The sequence below is a fragment of the Macaca mulatta genome, chromosome 1 (genome assembly GCF_049350105.2).
Source record: "Macaca mulatta isolate MMU2019108-1 chromosome 1, T2T-MMU8v2.0, whole genome shotgun sequence".
NCBI lineage: Eukaryota > Metazoa > Chordata > Mammalia > Primates > Cercopithecidae > Macaca > Macaca mulatta.
In genome coordinates, this window is record NC_133406.1 from 11160135 (window position 1) to 11178712 (window position 18578).

The 18578-nt window shown below is 39.5% G+C and overlaps 1 pseudogene; it reads right to left on the reverse strand.

The window, feature by feature from the left end:
* Positions 1–5221: 5221 nt before the first annotated feature.
* Positions 5222–5997, reverse strand: LOC719622 (actin, cytoplasmic 2-like; annotated as a pseudogene).
* Between the last annotated feature and the right edge of the window lie 12581 nt (positions 5998–18578).

Sequence of the window (18578 nt, forward strand, 5' to 3'; positions counted from 1 at the left end):
GTAAAAGAGGCCCACACAAGATAAACATTTATTTTTCTTTCTCATAAAAAATAATCCTGATAAGGCATCCAGAACTGCTGTGGCAGTCCTGTGAAGTGATCAGGAGCTGTGTCCTCTCTTCCTTTCTAAGCTGCCATCCTCACACATTTGCTATCTTTGGGGCACTTTGTGGTCCAGGAGAGCAGGCCGATCTCCAGCTATCATATAGCCCTTCCAAGCCAGGAGGAAGGCAACGAAAAGAGGCAGCCCATCCCTTTCTAGCAGTTCATACATATTTCTTACATCTTACTGGACAGAACTCAGCCACGTGCCACATCCAATTGCAAGGAGTTTGAAAAACATGATGCTTTAGAGCTGACTGGAAATGTGCCCAGCAGAAAATGAGTTTCTGTTCCTATGAAAGGAAGGGGATGATGGATGGACGGGTACATAATTAGCTATCAGCACCATACCAACCTCTCCCAGACATTTTCTCTTCTCATCTGGACTTATGCCATAGACTGATAACTGTGTCCCCTCGGCTGCCATTCCAATCTGTCATGCACACAAGTTAATCACCCTACACCACTCTTCCACTTCTAGAGGACAAGATCAGATCAGGCAATTCAGACCCACACTTCCTCATCAACTAAATTCACTTCTTTCCCGAGAAGTAATCTCCGAAAACTACCCTCTGCAAAACCTTCCAATGGCTCATTTCTCCAAGGACCTTAACCTTCCGGCCACAAGATGCACCTCCAGGTTTTTCGTCTCACATCAACACAGAGCTCCAGCTTTGTCCCTCACTGAACATCCTCTGGAGGCAGTGAGGCCTTTCCTAGCTCTGAAATCTTTTGTTCTTTACTGCCCACCTGCAATTCTCCCTTTCTCTCTCTCTCTCTCCCTCTCTCTCTCTCTCTCCCCCTTCCCCTCCACCTACCTCAACCTCTCCTCTCTCGTGCACATACGCTTTTTCATTGTTTGTATCCTATGGAAACCAAGTAAAGTCCCATCTTCTCAGTAATGCACAGCCTAGAATTCGTTTCCACAGATCGATGTGATTTACCTGAATCGTAGTCTTTATTATCTCTGATGTTTTATTTAATGCTCATTATTAATGTACTCAGTCTTATCTCTTTTCTAACACTGTCACTTGTCATGTTGGGCCTGTTGTTTAGCCTTTCTTTTCCTCGGGGTTATTAGGAAGTTTTAATGATGTACTGAAATCTACCAGGATGCATTTCACATTCCTACATCCCTTCAGAATATTTCTCCTGCTCCCGTCCAGGGCAGGGACCCCATCTTGTTCACACACACCACAGCTCCCAGGGCAATGCCTGCCACATATAGTAAATATCCAGTGAACAAACTGGCTTGAGACTTGATTTGTGTAACCTTAAACTTTATCGAAGAGGTTATTCTGTTCTCCCACCAACGCTGTGAGCCATGAAAAGCTAGTGTTACCCTTTACTGATAATAGGGAGTGACCAAACTTTTATTGTTTAACTTCTAACGCTACCATATTTCAGTATCTCTCATGCCAAAGCAGAAAGTAAAGTTTCACATGGAGCACATAATTTGCATAGGTTCAAAATCATCAAAGTGCATTCCTGTACCTTGCATTGCACATATGTCTCCACTGTAATGCTTGGTCCAGAAATTACTGTTGGGACTGGAAGAACAGATATCATATTCTACCGTTATACAAGCGAATTATATGGAAGAGAGATTTTAATGCTGATGTGTTCGGAAATGCCAAAAGCATAACTCAAGACAAAGGGAACGAGAGGGAAGTTTCTTTTGGATGGATCTAATAGTTAAACATTCATTTGGAATGGAGTCTATCTTTCGTGGATAATGATGCTTTCCTAATTTGTGCTTATGCAGCCACTTAGAGGGTATAAGATTGGAATTCAAATCCATACTTTCTAAACTCACTTGACTCAGCTCCTGAAAAGCAATATCTACAATGGATCCCCTGGCACTTTCTGTATGAGTACAGATTATTTGTCTTGACCACATTTCCTTTGGAGAAATCACATTCTTTCAGCTGAAATTACCTGACTAAGAACAATTGAACTTGGCATGTTTCTTCCTGAGTGAGAGGAAAAACTTTTCTCAAGTGTTCAGGAGATATGATCCTGGTTTTCAAAAAGCCCAAGGTTTGCTGGTGTCTCTTTTTTTTTTTTTTTAATTGACTTACATTGCAGGACTCAAAACATTTTCTGAAATCAAGCACAATATAAAACTAATCTAAGTATTGGCTCCTTCATGACCTCCTTTAAAAAAATACACAGTGGGCCGGGCGCGGTGGCTCAAGCCTGTAATCCCAGCACTTTGGGAGGCCGAGACGGGTGGATCACGAGGTCAGAAGATCGAGACCATCCTGGCGAACACCGTGAAACCCCGTCTCTACTAAAAAATACAAAAAACTAGCCGGGCGAGGTGGCGGGCGCCTGTAGTCCCAGCTACTCGGGAGGCTGAGGCAGGAGAATGGCATAAACCCGGGAGGCGGAGCTTGCAGTGAGCTGAGATCCGGTCACTGCACTCCAGCCCGGGCTACAGAGCGAGACTCCGCCTCAAAAAAAAAAACAAACAACAAAAAAAAAACACAGTGAAGGCTGGGTGCGGTGGCTCACGCCTGTAATCCCAGCACTTCGGGAGGCCGAGGTGGGTGGATTATTAGGTCAGGAGATCGAGACCCTCCTGGCTAATATCATGAAGCCTCATCTCTACTACAAAAAAAAAAAAAAAAAAAATTAGCCGGGTGTGGTGGCGCACACCTGTAGTCCCAGCTACTCAGGAGGCGGAGGCAGGAGAATCACTTGAACCCCAGAGGCAGAGGTTGCAGTGACCTGAGATCATGCCACTGAACTCCAACTTGGGTGACAGAGCGAGACTCTGTCTCAAAAAATGTATATATTGAACTGGTTTTAGAAATGTTAATAGAGGAAGTCAAAGTCACAAACCCAACTGACTTTTCTATCAGCTAGATCAGGAACATAAAAAACATACTACTACTCATGTATTGGGAATAAATACTATCATTCATAATAAACTAACATTTATTTAATATTTCCAAGGAGCCAGATATAAGTAATACTATATGCCCTTACAGGTTAGGAAACTAAAATATGTTAAGTGACTGGCTTGAAATTATGCAACTCCTATGTGGCACAGCTGGGATTGCACCTGGCTGTCTGGCATCAGACTGTGTTCTAAACCATGCTCCTATTCTGTAATGAAGTAAGAAATGATTTTCCAGATGTCAACAAAGAACACAATCCATTATCAGGTATCGAGTATCATCTTCAGAAGCAATGGAACTCTCAGAAACACACCTGCTCTGCCATTCCATTTTACCTATAAGAAAATAAAAGAAAGAAAAGCTATAGGAAAAAATGTAATGGGAATTTGGAAGATGAGTAATGATGCTTTCCCAGTTTTACCAAACCTGTGTGAACAGTGTAACAGCAATGTCATATAACACTTTATAAATTGGCAATCTCTGGAAACCAATACTGCTGCTCTCACCAGCATAATATTAAGTCTAGAAACTGGAACCACCACACATATAAGCTAATCAGGCTGTAGTCTAGTTCTTGGGATTAGTGAGAGTTTTTAGAAAGTTGTTAGCTCTATTTTTCACTGGATTTTCTTCAACAATGTTGCTGTTTCTTTATTCATCCTATAAAGAACAACAACAAAGAAGTGGTCATCTGAGGCAATATTATTTCTTTGTAAACCTAAAGGGGAAAAAATTGAAATAATACACACACTATTTTTGGGGGGGGGTGGGGGAGATGGAGTCTCACTCTGTCACCCAGGCTGGAGTGCAGTGGCACAATCTCAGCTCGCTGCAACCTCCACCTCCTGGGTTCAAGCAATTCTCCTGCCTCAACCTCCCGAGTAGCTGGGACTACAGGCACATGCCGCCACTCCTGTCTAATTTTCTGTATTTTAGTAGAGATGGTGTTTCATCATGTTGCCCAGGCTGGTCTCGAACTCCCGAGCTCAGGCAATCCACCAGCCTTGGCCTCCCAGAGTGCAGGGATTACAGGTGTGAGCCACTGAGCCCAGCCAACACGTACTATTTTTTTAAAAACACTACGTCTATTAGATGTTTGTGAAGCTACCTACATCAACATGAAATTCGATATAATTATAAACACATAATAACAAAGTATAAATATGGGTAATGGATATTAAGAATAAAATTTGAAAGTAGAGTTTTCACTGAATTTTCACATTTAATGTATACTAGGCGATAACACAAGTGTAGTTACTCTATTTCTCTTCTCTTTGGTCTTTTTTAAAAATTATATTTTATGTTCTAGGGTACATGTGGACAACATGCAGGTTTGTTACATATGTATACATGTGCCATGTTGGTGTGCTGCACCCATTAACTCATCATTTACATTAGGTATATCTCCTAATGCTATCCCTCCCCCCTCCCCCCACCCCACAACGGGCCCCGGTGTGTGATGTTCCCCTTCCTGTGTCTGAGTGTTCTCATTGTTCAATTCCCACCTATGATTGAGAACATGCAGTGTTTGGTTTTCTGTTCTTGCGATAGTTTGCTGAGAATGATGGCTTCCAGCTGCATCCACTTTGGTCTTTTAAAGAACAAAGGCTTAACATTAAGCTAGCTGTTTTTATTAATATTAAAATCACCCATCAAGTGTTGATCTTAAGCAAAGGCTAGACACCAACAATATCATCTTTCAAAGGTTCTGTCTGTGGCAAGTGCCACATGGATTAAAAAAAAAGAAATTATACAGTTCTCAGTTTGATGAACCTCTGGAGATGACTGATAAAAGAAACTGTTCTAACAGCTTGAATCTCTAGATGATTTGGGAAATGTCACAGACAATAACAGGGAACTTTGGAATGGTGTAACAAATGGATGATCTCTGTCAGATTAGAGCACATATTTTTATCAATTTCAAAGGATTTGCTGCGAGTACTCCCAGCACGCTAATCATTCTAAATAATAGATCCAGTCGGTTCACATCTTATGAGACAAAATTAAAGCTTCTTGAAAAGTTAAAAGTATTTCTGTTTGAAAAATCTTTAGTTTCTAATTTATAAGGAAGACTTGAAGAGGCCTATCTCAGATATGTATCATTCCGTAATTTAAAATACCAAATGTTAACATCTGAATAGCTGATGTGAGCATCAGAACTTTCTGGGTCAGAGCTCTGAAATCAGATTTGGTTAAAATTTTGGCTTTGTCACATTAGTGGCACCGGGACCGCTTATTGCCGATGGTGATGACCTGGCCATTGGGCAGCTCTAGCTCTTCTCCAGGGAGGAGAAGGATGCGGCAGTGGCCCTCTCCTTCTCGAAGTCCAGAAGTGACGTAGCCCAGCTTCTCCCTGATGTGGCACATGATCTCCTGCTAGGCCGAGGTGGTGAAGCTGTAGCCACACTTGGTGAGGATCTTCATAAGGTAGTCGGTCAGGCCCCAGTCAGCCAGGTCCAGATGCAGGATGGTGTGTGGGAGGGCGTAGACCATGTAGATGGGCACCGTGTGGGTGATCCTGTCTCCACAGTCCATGACAATGCCAGTGGTGCCCCCAGAGGTGTAGAGGGACAGCACGACCTGGATGGCCACGTACATGGCTGGGGTGTTGAAGATCTCAAACATGATCTGAGTCATCTTCTCTCTGTTGGCTTGGGGTTCAGGGAGGGTCTCAGTCAGCAGCACTGAGTGCTCCTCCAGGGCCACGCACAGCTCATTGTAGAAGGTGTGGTCCCAGATCTTCTCCATGTCATCCCAGTTGGTGACGATGGCATGCTCAATGGGGTACTTCAGGGTCGGGATGCCGCGCTTGCTCTGGGCCTTGTCGTCCACATAGGAGTCCTTCTGGCCCATGCCCACCATCATGCCCTGGTGCTGGGGGTGCCTGACAATGGAGGAAAATACGACTTGGGGGGCATCGTCCCCAGCAAAGCCAGCTTTGCCATGCTGGAGCCATTGTCAATGGCAAGCGCAGCGATCTCTTCTTCCATTGTGACCGGGAGAGGAAAGCGGCAGTGGAGCAGCAGGAGAACACAGTGAACAGGCTGGCAGCAGCAACTGAGCTTGGACATCCTTTTAAAAGAGGAAACAACAGGCCTAGATAGTTTCCCTGGAAAGTTACCAAATATCTTAGAAAGAAATTACACCAATACCCTATAATCTCTTCCAGAAAATAGAAGCAGAGGGAATACTTCCAAACTCATTCTACGAAGCCAGCATTACCCTAATACCAAAAAACACAGACATTACAAGAAAAAAAATTATGAACCAATATCTCTCATGAACAGAGACTCAAAACTCCTCAAGAAATATTAGCAAAATAAATCCAACGATGTATAAAAGCAATTATAAATCATGGCCACATAGTATTTTATTCTGAGTATGTAAGGCTGGTTTGATACTCAAAAATCAATTAATTCATCATATCTGCAGGCTAAGAAGAAAAATTACAACATTGACAGATGCAGAAAAAGTATTTGGCAAAATCCAAAACCAATTTATGATAAAACCTCTCAGAAAAGTAGGAGTAGAGAACTTCTTCAATTTGATAAAGAACATGTACCAAGAAATCTCCAGCTAACAATATACTTAATGGTGAGAAACTAGATGATTTTCCCCTAAAATTGGGGACAAGGCTAGGGTATCCTTTCTCACTATATTCTGCATTGCTCTGGAAGTTCTATCTAACAGAATAAGACAAGAAAAGGATATAAAAGGTGTACAGGTTGAGAAGGAAGAAATAAAACTCTGTGCTCAGATGATACCATTTCCTATGAAGAAAATCTGCAAGAATTGACAACAAAATTCCTGGAACTAATAAGCAATTAGAGAAAAGTTACAGGATACAATATTAACATACAGAAGTCAATTTTTTTTATACAACTGCAATGATCAATTGAAATTTAAAATGAAAAACATGAATACCATTTGCATTAACACACACAAAAAACTTTGGTACAAATCTAGAAAAATATGTATAAGGTCTATAAGAGGAAAACAAAAATATAAGCATTGTATTAATGAGAGCAAATCAGATAATGTAAATGGGGAAAGTGACCTTTGAAGAACCTTACCAAACTTAGAGGGGGTCATATATTTGCTTATTTTCCTCACAATAAACTCTTTAGAGTCCTATTCATAGGGCAGAAGTCAGTATTTTTAAGGGCATCCCTATGCCCTAACAATGACATTATGAATGTGACTTTAACAATGGGTCTATGAACACTGATAAGACAGCCTCTTATTTCTTATAGAAAATCCTAGACTTTCTTAGTGTGGAAGGTTCCTCGTAGGTAATAACACTGTTCTCTCTGGAAAACACTCACATCCATACATTTGTTTATTCATACAGCCACAATCTCTAAGCCATATTAATTGTTACAACTTGCTTGGTCCCTCTGAACTTGGCTTTCTGTATTAAATGGCGATATTAATCTTATCTATCATTGATTTATATTGAAAAATAAGATTATCAACAAAAAGCTGTTAGTTTAGTACCTAGCACATAGCAAGCATTCAGTAATCATTAGTTGTTCTCTTTGTTTTTCTACATAATCTTCAAAGTAGACTGGGGTAGAGAGGACTAAATTCTCATTCTATTTGTCTCAATCTGATGCTGCATGGAAATCTCTGGCAGGGCTGCCTTTCTACAGCTTGACTACCATATATCTCTGATGCTTGAAAAGCCATCAGCCAAGGTAAAGTCTAGTAAAACAAAATATTTAATTTGAAAGTAGCCTGGTATTATCATAGACAAAGTACATAGATCTTGTCAAAATTACGTCTAATTGTTTCTTGCCAGGGCAATTAGACCAGAAAAAGAAATAAAAGATATCCATATTGGAAAGGAAGAAGTAAAACTATCTCTATTTGTATGTGACATTTTGAATACTGATAATTCTAAGGACTTCACTAAAAAGAATTACAAGAACCAATAAACAAGTTTAGCAAGACTGTAGGATATAACAACGACAGAGAAAAATGCGTTGTATTTATGAATAATGGCATTAAAAGATACAAAAAATAAAACTAGGAAACTAATTTTGTTTACAATATAGAAAGAATAAAATACATTAACAAAAAAAATCTAAGACGTATACACTGAAAACTACAAAATGTCATTGAAATATTTAAAGTAGACCTAAATAAATGTAAAGACCTTCTATAGTCATGGATTAAAAGTCTTAATATTGTTAAGATGGCAATATGCTCCAAATTGATCCACAGATTTAATGCAATACTTGTCAAAATTTCAGCTTGCTTTTGTGCATAAATTGACAAGCTGGTCCTATAATTTCTGTAAAAATGCAAGGAAGCTGTGATGGTTGATACTGAGTGTCAACTTGATTGGACGGAAGGATGCAAAGTATTGTTTCTGGGTGTGTCTGTGAGGGTGTTGCCAAAGGAGATTAACATTTGAGTCAGTGGACAGGGAGAGACAGACCCACCCTCGATCTGAGTTGGCACCATCTAATCAGCTGCCAACACAGATAGGATAAAAGCAGGCAGAAGAATGTGGAAGGACTGGACTTGCTGAGTCTTCTGGACTTCATCTTTCTGCCGTGCTGGGTGCTTCCTGCCTCGAACATCAGACTCCAAGCTTTTCAGCTTTTGGACTCTTGGATCTACACCAGTGGTTTTCCAGGGGCTCTTGGGCCTTTGGCCACAGACTGAGGGCTGCACTGTTGGTTTCCCTACTTTTGAGGTTTTGGGACTTGGACGGGCTTCCTTGCTCTTCAGCTTGCAGACAGCCTATTGTGGGACTTCACTTTGTGATTGTGTGAGTCAGTACTCCGTAATAAACTCCCCTTCATATGTACATCTATACTATTAGTTCTGTTCCTCTAGAGAACCTCAACTAATACAGAACCTTAATAGCCAAAAAACATTGAATAAGAAAAACAAAGTGTGAGGAATCACATCTTTTGATCTCAAATCTTACTACAAAGGTACAGTAATCAAGACCTTAATGGTACTGGTATGAAGGTAGACATACAGATCTATGGATTAAAATAGAAATGCCAGAAATAAATCCTCACATTTATGGTCAATTGATTTTCGACAAGACTGCCAAGACAATTCAGGGGGAACAAGAATAGGTTTTTTTAAACAAACGATACTGGAATAACTAGATAACCTCATGAAAAAGAACAACGGTGGACTCCTATGTCACACCATATACAAAAATTAACTAAACAAATGTGTAGACCCAAATGTAAGAACTGTAACTACAAAAACTTTTAGAAGAAAACAGGAATACATCATCATGACTGCAGATCAGCCAGTGGTATCTTAGGTCTGACACTGAAAGTACAAGTAAAAGCAACAATCAAGCAGCAGAAAAAGAAGGTAAACTAAACATCATCAAAAGGTTTTAAGCTTTTTAGCTTCAAATACCATCACCATCAAGAAAGTGAAGACAACCTACAGAATGTGAGAAAATATTCACAAAACATATACCAGAAATGGGAATTATATATACAATACATCCAAAGATTAAAAAACCAAACCCACGCACTTACAATTCAACCATAAAAAAATGGCACAATTTTAAAATGGACAAAAGACTTGAATAGTCATTTATCTAAAGAAGACATACTAAGGACTAACAGCATATGAAAAGATGCTTGATATCATTGGTTAATAGGGAAAGAAAAATTAAAGCCATGAGATACCACTTCACACCCATCAGGGTAGCTACAATCAAAAAGAAAGACAATAATTAATGTTGATAAGGATGTAGAGAAATTGGAACTCTCACACTTTGATGGTGGGGGTGTCAAATGGTGCAGACACTTTAGAAAACAATTACTCAACATATTAACAGAGTCATCATATGACCCAGCAATTCCTTTCTGTAGTGTCTACTCCTGAGGTAAATGATATATTTGCCTCAAATATATCAATATATCAAATATGTATGTCAAATATATGTATTTGCTTCAAATATTTGAGGATATATCTGAAATCAAAGGAATGATTATTAGTTTGGCCATTTAAATGTCACGGGTCATTTTTATACACATATATAAAATATATATGTGTATAAAATGGCAAAGTCCTTCTGCATTCTACTGGACAAATTCTCATTACACCTTTAATATTAGCACAAGCTTTAGTTCTATTTGTTGTTGTTTTGCCTATTTGGTACATCATAATATTTGTGGTCATCTTATATAATTAAGGTAGAATTATATCCACGTTGTAAGATTTGGCATTGCATTTTAGCATTTTTTTTTCAGACAGGATCTCACTCTGTTGCCTAAGGCTGGAGTGTAGTGGTGAATCACAGCTCATTGCAGCCTCAACCTCCTGGTCTCAAGCAATCCTCCCACCTCAACCTCCCAAGTAGCTGGAACTATAGGCACAGGGCACCAAGCCTGGCTAATTTTCACAATTTTTTTTGTAGAGATGGGTCTCACTACATTGTCCAGGCAGGTCTTGAACTCCTGGCTCAAGTAATCCTCCTGCCTTGGCTCCCAAAGTGCTGGGATTACAGGTGTGAGCCACCATGCTCAGTTTATTTTAACATTTTAAATAATCATAGGCTTATGGTTGTGTTATCTTTCCTTTAATCAGCATAAAGGTCTCCTTCATTGAGGTTGAATCCTTGGATAAGAAAGCAGCTTTAGGGCACACATTGAAGGAGGTCTCTGTACTCTGACACAAACTGCCCTGCTGTCCCTCCCCTCCAGTCCAGTTGGAGCTCTGTTACTAAACATTATTTGCTGTTCACTCAATAGGCAGAATACTCTCCATTCTGAGCAGTTCCCTCTGCAGATGATTTTTTTTCTGTTCTCTCTCTCTCTCTCTCTCTCTCTCTCTCTCTCTCTTCTTTTTTGGTCTATCTTCTTCCACTATTCAAGATCTTACCATACCTGACTTAAAAAAGAAAAGAAAAATCTGAAGAAGTTTCCTTGTTCCCCCCATTAAAATGCATTAGTATTTTCTCTGTGCTCCAACTGAATAAAAATGGTAGATCTAACATTGTGAGGGTTTACTATGTGACAAACCAGCATTCTAAACCCTACAGAGATCACTTCATTTAATCCTCCCAATACCTCACAAAATGAATATTTTTATTAATCCCAATTTCACAAAGGAAAACAAGATGCAGAAATGTTAGAAAAACACATGTCATAAGAGGTAGAGTTGGGATTTAAACCCAGGCAGACTGACCTCAGAACCAGCCTTGGACTCCTAACTTGATCCCACTCACCAGAATCTTACTTGTGTTAAGGTTCCTAGTTTCTGGGCTTCCTCTTCTCATTTGATTGTGAATCCTTGAGCAGGAAGCAGCATCTTATACTTCCTTATAACTAGCCAGGCCCTGGCACAATGCCTGGGGCATCATGGTACTTAATTCATATTTGTGGAATTAAATTATAATAGTGTTCCTATGGGAAACTACAACCAACTTTAGGATAATGCTTCATGATATTTGTCCAGGAATATCTTGTGGCCAAAGGCTAGACTAAAATGAATTAGATATTCATCCACTCCTTATTAGCTGGTATGAGCTTCCATATTATCCACACTTGATCTTCATAATTCACTTGGAAAGAGGCTATAACTCCTGTCAAATCATTAGAAGAAAGGATAAAATAATCACTGTAGTAGTTAGAATCATGATTATCATAAACAACAGATAGTACTGTTTTATACATACACAATTGCATGCATATAACAAACCTGTGAAATATGTACTGTCATTTCCATGTTAAAGAGGAAGAAACTGAGACTCACAGAGGTTAGCTAACCTGTCCAGTCACAGTGTTGGTTAGAGGATCCAACACCAGCTGTCTGACAGCAGAACTCAGGCACATTAATGGCTTCCCACGCTGTCTGCCATTGGAACAGGACCTAGTGCCCTGTATTAGGACGGAGGTGAGTAGCTCCCAAACGAGACCCTCTCTCTTTTTCCTGCAACATCCTCAAGGTCTGCGAAGAGGTCCCAGAGAGCCCCTCAGTCCCAGCTATCAGCTTTTTCTCTAACCAAACACTATTTATTTGTAAACACAAACTAACGTTTTGATTTCTTTTAGTTTATTTTATTTTCCTTTTCTATTGCAAGCCCGGACATTTCCAAAACATTGCTGGTAGCGTACTGATAAGATCAATTCCATTTCAAAGAACTGACTCACAGTTGCTTTTTCTTGGTATTGCTCACCCAGCATGCAGTCTCCTTGCTCATCTCAAGTGGGTTAATGGACTTGGAAGTCTGCGTTTTAGGCTGAAGTGCATGCTTTAAATAGAAGAAGCAGTGTGTTGTGTTGTGCTGTGTTGAGCTGTGTTGTGCTATGCCGGGATGTGCTGTGCTGTGCTGTCTTAGCTCATCTTGCCTGATGTTACTGACATAGTAAAATGCAGATTTAATTGTGGTGTACAACGTATTCTGGGTTATTTCAAAGCAGTCATTGAAAATTCCCTTTCTAACAGTGTCAGAATTGGAAGCTGTTGATGTCGGTAAATGTAAATGTCTTAGTGCTGTTTCTGGGCATATAAAATACCTCATATCTTTTTTCTTTCTTTTTTTTAAAAATCACATTTCTTCTTTGTCGACACACTCAAATAGCTTGGACTCGTCCTAAATTAATAAGAAAATTGGAATGTGCCAATACTTTCCCAAAAAACCTGATTAATAAAGAGCCGGGCAACCTGTCAGTGATTCTCACTCTCTGGGATCTTCCCATCAGACTCGAAACAACAGTTTTCATTAATGTAAAAAGACAGGATGTTTGCAAAGGAAAATATCTCCAAGACGTTTGTAAAAAATAATTTCAAGAATGAGCGCTTAGAGGGGAGATATTCAAATGAATTAAATTTGTAACTTAAAGCCTCTGACCTTTCCACTGATTTGTTTAATAATTACCCTGGTATTTTTGCTTCTTAATTTAATGGAAAAAAAATTCTAAGTCTTTTCCCGTCAATATTAACTAATGTTTATGTAAATTTGAAAATCCTGCTTAAGCAATTAATAACCAAGGGTAACTTATCCTTTGTTGCCAGCTTCTGTTTCTTTTAGGATTTTGCACATGAGCATTGTGTACATTTTTGGCCCAGTTTCCATTTCTTTGGTAACTAGGATCCACTTGATGGAGAATGGTGTGTTTATTCATTAAGGTTCAAGGTCCTTAAGAAGGGCTTTCTCAAGCCTCTGAGAGTACGCCTGAGAATCCACATCACTGATAGGGAAACAAGAGCAACACCAAGGAAATTGTGGTTCTGATTTATATCTTGCACCTTTGCATTTTCAGTGCTCTTTTTTCGTATTCCAAATATTTTACAGAATGCTCTCTGCCTAAAAGCCAATGAAACAAATAAACAGGCAAATGTGGAATGAAACAGAAGCCTGGGAGTGAGAAAGAGCTGCTACTCCATTTATTTTTCGACCTGTGATTTTGGGTAAGGGTTGGCTGCCTCCAGGGCTGTATCAAAGCAAGATAGTTGAAGTAGGTGCTTGGGTCCACCTCACTTAAAGCCCACAGCTGGGATCTCAGTGTCCCCTGGCTCCTACCATCAAGGTCTGGAACCACTCTCCTCCACGCCTACCTCTACTAACACCCATTGGGCCCGGATGGCAACTGATACAACCCTATAAAGGCTAACTGAGCAGAGGTATTTGGGCTAAGATTTTTACAGTTTTGACATTCACATTTGGAAGTTAGCCTTTAGCTCTGGAACCCAAAGAAATCAATAATGTAAGACACCAAAGATAGAATTTTTTCCCCAACTAATTAATAATAAAAACTAAAATGCCCCTATTTCTTCAAAGCCTTTTGAAACTGTCCTCACAGAGTTAACAAGAATTCTGGACAGAAATACAGTTATAATTAAGCATAGTCAGGCTGCACTTTGACCCTCTTCCTTGTAACCAGAAGTCACATAACACTAGATACCAACCATTTGTGTCCCCATTGTTCCTCTGCATAAGATTTCTGACGGTATAACCATAAGGATTTTATTTAAGAATTGCTTAAGCAGATTCTGAATTCCAGCAGAACAGCTGATGCCAACCAGTTTAAAGATCCCCAGAGAGGAATCAAATTAGGATAAGAATACAGTGTCTTCATCCTGCACTCTCGGACCCATCAATGATCTCCACACCTCAGCCTATTCCAAAACCCTTAAAAACCCTAGCCCTAGACTACTCAGAAAGATAGATTTGGGGTTCCCTCGTATTTCCTCACTTGGTGGCCCTGCAATTAAACTTCTTTCTCTGCTGCAACCTGGTATCTTACTATAATTACTTGCCATATACATTGGGCAAAAAACCTGTTACATCTACAAATTAAAATAATTGAGGTGTTCAGTAGTAATAATACTAGTCACAGTCCCATTTTTGCAGAGGAAGATACTAAGGCTTTTTCGGGAAAGCCATTTTCTCAAGGTGCCATGAGATTAATACATTTTCAATTCAGGCCCAACTCAATGACATCAAATCGGTTCCACCCTACCACCACCACCACCAAGGTCATGCACTGTAAGCAGTGGCTCTTTGATGTCACTATATCTGTGGCAGCCTATAATGTATAAAATACCCATAGCTTTCAAAGGCTTGGCAGTCTTGTAGAGCCAGCTCATAATGAGACAGGTCCCTTGATCTGGAATTGCTGGATCTCCCTCCTCATCAGCTTCCTCCTTCCATATACTGTGTTCAGATCCTCTCCAAGGTATAACTCAGCAGAAAGAGCAATGCCTCTGCTACTTAACTGACATTCCTCAAATCCCCTACTCTGTATATTTTTCAGTGAATTTCACAAAAGGTGGATTTTAAGGTTGTAAAATAATTTGTTCTCAACTTCTTGTATGTAATTTATAATATTTTTTATATCACAGTATAAAAAGTGTTATATCAAATAAGACAATTATTTACTGTTTCTCCAAACCAGTGGTGAAAATGGCAGAGCAAGGGGCAAAGACCTGTGGTTTCTCTGTTTCTGCTCAATCTCTACCAATGGTCTTGCACAGCCCCTGTTAGGAAAATCATTTGTAACTTCATTCAGCAAGTCCACATAAAATAACTGAAAGACAAAGAGGACATAGTATTTGATATATAAGCAGGTTTGGAGACATTATTGTGAAAGCTATATCTAGGAACCCCTTTATTCATCCTTTTCCCCTTCCCAAATTTCCTCAAAGTCTCCCGTAACTGACAAATCAAAGTTGTAGGCCCACATCAAGGTAGGGATGCTAAACCTAGAACTCCCAAATTAAGACGGATTCAATGAAAGGAACAGAAATCATCCCAAGTTAATAGCATTCCAGGAGATAAAAGAGCAAAACCTCTATGGAGGAGAACATCCCCAATTTAAGCCCTCACGATCCCCACAGATGAGGGTCAACTAAATAAGAACTTAAAATCAACGTTCACCAAATCCACAAGGAAACAAATATGATAATGAAAACCAAGTGATAATAAATTTAGGACACTTAGAACTACAGTTCACAAAATTATTGATTACAGAACAGAAAATGACAATTTTTCTGCTTAGAGACAGAAAAAAAAAAACTAAAAAAAACTAAAATTGGAAAAAATGAGCAAGCAACAATAGGCTATCCAAAATAACTAGGCAGATATTTTTAAAACTGAATGAAACTAATATAAATGAAAAACATAATCTTTGAAGTTAAAAACTCAGTTAAAAGTATGCTATTCACAGCCAAAGAAGGAATTGGGAATTAGTGAGTGGGAAGATTGATCTGAAATAATTACTTAAATTGAAGATAAGAGAGGCAGGAGATACAAAATATGAAAGAGATTAAAATATATCTTTAAAAAACAAAATGTGATAACTCTTATATAATAAATAACCTGATTTGTCTTTGTCCCCAGTTCCTGGGAGAACATCTCTAAATATTTGGAATTTCCTGAGTGAAGGGGTATCTTTGTTATTTATGATAAGCCCTGGTAGTTTATATCAAGATGATTCATACTGGGTCTCTAGTTAGTTTATGCTAATGGGGTGACTCAGGGTAGAGGTGGCCATACCGGAAAGACCAACTATGGCTTTGAGCCATGTGTTATCTACCCAACATCCAGGAAGAGGAGGAGGGATGAAGACGGATTTCAATCCCATGGCCAAGGATTCAATCAATCCTTCCTATATTATGAAATTCCAATAAAAACTCTGGATACTAGAGTTCAGTTGAACTTCCCTGGCTAATAGTATTCTATGCTTATTATTTACAATCATGTGCTAGGAAAATGATGCATTCTGACTCCATGGGAAAAGGACATAGAAGTTTCACATTTCGGGCCCTTATTTTATGCCTCTTCTTTTGGCTAGCTCTGATTGGTATCCTTTTTTGTTATAATAAAAGTGTAATTTATAGTATAGTGTACCGGTGGTAAAACACAGCACTTTCCTGAATTCCATAAGTTATTCTACTGAATTATTAAACCTGAAGGGGAAGTAGAACCTCCAAATTTGTATCCAGTTGGTCAGAAGTGCAGGAGGCTTCAAGACTGCCGAGCATGTAGCTGGTGTCTAAAGTGAGGGCAGTTCTGTGGAGGACTGTGCCTTTAACCAATGAAGTTTGGCCTAGTTTAAGGTAGTTTGTGCCAGAAGTCATTACAATAACATACTTTCAGTCAGAGCCAAAGAAGGAAAAACCTGAGTGTTGGCCTGATCCATTTATGTTTTAGACAGAATGCTTTAGAAAGATACAGAGAACATGTGGGTGAGCCTGTTACATGTTATGGATGACCACGGAGGTACAAAATCAAGGTGGAAAGACTGACTGTAACAGATATTCAATAAATTAGTTGAATTCAGAAATTCAGCTCTAAGGTCAGTCAGGCCTCTGGAAAGCCTTCAATATCAATGAGGGGTCCACAAATTCCTTTTTATTCCAAAAGTATCCTTAGAAATGATCCAACGAAGGGCCTCAGCCTCTGTGTAGGCTTTGGCTTCCTCCCGCTCTGTAGCTCTGCCTCACCCATGGCTTGTTCTGTGTCTTCCTCATCCTCTCTGTCTCATGGCTGTTGCATCTTTGTTGCTTCTCCTGATTCATGAATGGCTTCTGCACTTTCCCATTTCTGTCTGAGTGTGCCTTTGTGAAGGGCTTGCATTCAAATTCCAGACATGACAAGGCATGATGCACTGGTCACCAGACATGGAGGGCATCTCTTTGGGGAACAGTCCTCACAGCAGGATTTCTCACAGGCTGACAGTCTCCCTAAAGCCCCACCTATAAGATACTGACTGACCTTGTGCCCAGAACTGACCCTCTATCCAATCCATTATCCCAAACACTGCTGGTTCACATGGCGTTGACAAGTATACCAAGAACCTCTTTTGGCTACTCTGCACAGAATTCAGCTAGAGGTAGAACAAGTGGAATAAAGAGTTTGGATTCCTCTCAGTAACTTGTGTGCATGTAAATCTTGTCTGTTCTTATAAAGCATCTACTGGTTATTCTAGTTTCTTAAAGGCAAAATATATGTTCATCTTTTGTCTTCTTAACCACTAGTGTAGTGACTGAAATTTAGATTTAGTATATCCTCAGTAATTACTCAATATACTCAATAAATCTTAATGACCATTTGCAGCTAAACTCATATTCTGACTTGGTACTGCATGTTTGAAAATCTAACACAGTGCAATTTATTTTTAGCATCCTTCTAATGCCATTGTCCTATTTGATGTAGTCCAAATTGTAAAGACACATACATATTCCTCCCCAGTAAAAAGAGTTTCAGTGGCATGATTAATACAAGTTCATCTATACATATTGCTGACAGCTTCTAATAAAAGCCCCCCCTTTTTTATTGCACTTTAAGTTCTAGGGTACATGTACACAACGTGCAGGTTTGTTACATATGTATACATGTGCCATGTTGGTGTGCTGCACCCATTAACTCATCGTTTACATTAGGTATATTTCCTAATGCTATCCCTCCCCCCTCTCCCCACCCCATAACAGGCCCTGGTGTGTGATGTTCCCTTTCCTGTGTCCAAGTGTTCTCACTCTTCAATTTCCACCTATGAGTGAGAACGCGCAGTGTTTGGTTTTTTGTCCTTGCCATAGTTTGCTGAGAATGATGGTTTCCAGCTTCATCCATGTCCCTACAAAGGATATGAACTCATCCTTTTATATGGCTGCACAGTATTCCATGGTGTATATGTGAGACATTTTCTTAATCTAGTCTAACATTGATGAACACTTGGTTAGTTCCAAGTCTTTGCTATTGTGAATAGTGCCGTAATAAACATACGTGTGCATGTGTCTTTATAGCAGCATGATTTGTAATCCTTTGGGTATATACCCAGTAATGGGATGGCTGGGTCAAATGGTATTTCTAGTTCTATATCCTTGAGGAATTGCCACACTGTCTTCCACAATGGTTGAACTAATTTACACTCCCACCAACAGTGTAAAAGTGTTCCTATTTCTCCATATCCTCTCCAGCACCTGTTGTTTCCCGACTTTTTAATGATCACCATTCTAACTGGTGTGAGATGGTATCTCACTGTGGTTTTGCTTTGCATTTCTCTGATGGCCAGTGATGATGAGCATTTTTTCATGTGTCTGTTGGCTGCATAAATGTCTTCTTTTGAGAAGTGTC